Raw genomic sequence first — 2,831 nt, 5'->3', positions numbered from 1 at the left:
AGGAAAAAAAGAAAAATGTTTTGAGAGGAGAGTCTGTTATATGGCCTTGCAACTCTCACTGAGCTACTTTAATCAGAAACTCTATTCCCAGAAAATTCTCTGATGATGAACCTAACAACTGAATCTCTCTTTGTGCTTATTTCTTCTGCTTCCTTTTCAGTTAAGTTCATCATCAGCTAGTGCAAGTCTTCTACACTTGTTTGTCAAACACTACCTTTTCCCACTCAGAAATTTTCATAATCAACATGTAAAAAAATATTAGCTAGTATTTACAAAAATACTTTGCAAGGGAGAGAACACAGAGGCAAAAATAAAACAAAATAAAAAGTAGAAGTCAGACTTGTGTAATTTGTCTAAACATACGATCTACCTGTTCTCAGTAGGGAGGAGGAGTATCCCTCACTTTCAGCATGAAGCGTGTGTGTAGATCAGCCCTTGTCAGCTTTACAGAGTAACTCACTACACAGGAAGAACCAGCATCTTTGTGCTTTACTGCCCCTCTTCTGTGGGTGAGGAAAGTTTACTTCACCCGTGTTATCATTGGTGACCGTGAAACTTTGCTTGACAAAAACCAAAGTAAAGTTAGAGAAAGTAAATTAACAAGGTCTTGCTACAGGATTTAACTGAGGAGAACAAAAAGTATAACTTTAGAAAAAAAAGAAGTTCCCAAAAAGAAACAAATACTTTGTCCTGGGGTTGAAGAATCCCTTCCCACAAAATTTGGTGTGTCTCATTGCACATCTGAGAAAAAAACCTTTGTAACTGATCATCTTATAATTGAAAAGGAGTGCTTTTGGTGATGTAATCCATGGGTAGTTGCACTACTAATCCAAAGATGACCTCTCCAGTCCACCAGTTCAAATCCTCCATTGTATCTGGGAGATGGGCAGTCTTCTCTTGTGCTATTTACAACCTCCAAAAACCCATTGGAGGATCAGCTATGAGTCCATTCCAAGTTGATGGCAATGATTTGAAGTTGTTTTTTAATTTTTTTTTTTTACTCTGAGACATGATGGAAAAAACCTTAGAGGAACACATGGAAAAATAAGACATGATTACATTGATAGAGACAATCTAGCCAGAAAGCTTTGTCAATTCTGAGTGTGATATGCTAAAGGGCTGAAAGGAATTAGTACTCTTCGCCTTCTTCCTCACCCTCTCCGTCAACAGAATCCACACCCACCTCCTCATAATCCTTCTCAAGGGCAGCCATGTCCTCACGCACCTCAGAAAACTCGCCTTCCTCCATCCTCTCACCCACGTACGAGTGAACAAAGGCACGCTTGGCATACATCAGATCAAACTTGTGGTCCAGGCGAGCCCAGGCCTCAGCAATGGCTGTGGTATTGCTCAGCATGCACACAGCTCACTGTACCTTGGCCAGGTCTCCACCAGGCACCACAGTGGGAGACTGGTAATTAATACCAACCTTGAAGCTAGTGGGGCACCAATCCACAAACTGGATGCTGCCTTTGGTCTTGATGGTGGCAATGGCAGCATTGACATCTTTGGGAACCACGTCACCACGGTACAACAGGCAGCAAGCCATGTATTTACCATGGCGAGGGTCACATTTCACCATCTGGTTGGCTGGCTCGAAGCAAGCATTGGTAATCTCTGCTACAGAACGTTGTTTACGGTAAGCTTTCTCAGCAGAGATAACGGGGGCATATGTGGACAGAGGGAAGGGGATGCGGGGATAGGGCACCAGGTTGGTCTGGAGTTCTGTCAGATCGACATTCAGGGCACCATCAAATCTGAGGGAAGCAGTGATGGAGGACACAATCTGACTAATAAGGCGTCTAAGGTTAGTGTAGGTTGGGCGTTCAATATCAAGGTTTCTGCGGCAGATGTCATAGATGGCCTCATTGTCTACCATGAAGGCACAATCTGAGTGCTCCAGGGTGGTGTGGGTGGTGAGAATGGAGTTGTAGGGCTCGACCACAGCTGTGGAAACCTGGGGGGCTGGGTAAATGGAGAACTCCAGTTTGGACTTCTTGCCATAATCAGCAGATAGCCGCTCCATCAGCAGGGATGTGAAGCCAGAACCGGTTCCCTCACCGAAGCTGTGGAAAACCAAGAAGCCCTGGAGACCTGTGCACTGGTCAGCTAGTTTCCTTATTCGGTCCAAGACGAGGTCAATGATCTCTTTGCCAATGGTGTAGTGCCCACGGGCATAATTATTGGCAACATCTTCCTTGCCTGTGATGAGCTGCTCAGGGTGGAAGAGCTGGCAGTAGGTGCCAGTGCTAACTTCATCAATAACTGTGGGTTCCAGGTCTACAACCACCGCCCTGGGCACATGCTTGCCAGCACCAGTCTCACTGAAGAAGGTGTTAAAGGAGTCATCTCCTCCCCCAATGGTCTTGTCACTTGGCATCTGGCCATCAGGCTGGATGCCGTGCTCCAGACAGTAGAGCTCCCAACAGGCATTGCCAATCTGGATACCAGCCTGGCCAACGTGGATGGAGATACACTCATGCATACTGACTACGGGTTAGAAAGCAAGGACAACAGGAGTGGACAGTGGGTTCAGGTTACCGTCCCCGACAAGCTAAGAGTCGAGGTAAGTAACACACTCTTTTTTAAATTTTATACTGGAAAATAATTATAATTTGGTATCAGAAAACTTGAATTTAAGTCCTGGTGATTATGAGGAGTGGAATTACTATAAGTAAACAATATGACTTTTTTCTCAGGGTTTTTTTATGTCTTGGTTTTTGGGGGTTTTTTTGTTTGTTTTGGGGGTGTTTATTTTTGGGGCCAACCCAACTCCTGAGGATAATGAGTGAAGGGACCATATAGAGACTTCCACGCAAACTAAACTTCAA

The 2,831-nt window shown here is 44.6% G+C and overlaps 1 pseudogene; it reads right to left on the bottom strand.

Annotated features, from left to right (window-relative positions):
• Nucleotides 1–1,129: 1,129 nt before the first annotated feature.
• On the bottom strand, nt 1,130–2,485 carry LOC102873577 (annotated as a pseudogene).
• Between the last annotated feature and the right edge of the window lie 346 nt (nt 2,486–2,831).

This window comes from Elephantulus edwardii, unplaced genomic scaffold (genome assembly GCF_000299155.1).
Source record: "Elephantulus edwardii isolate Elephantulus edwardi_28Jun2011 unplaced genomic scaffold, EleEdw1.0 scaffold00215, whole genome shotgun sequence".
Taxonomy (NCBI): domain Eukaryota; kingdom Metazoa; phylum Chordata; class Mammalia; order Macroscelidea; family Macroscelididae; genus Elephantulus; species Elephantulus edwardii.
This window is presented reverse-complemented; position numbering and strand designations above follow the sequence as displayed.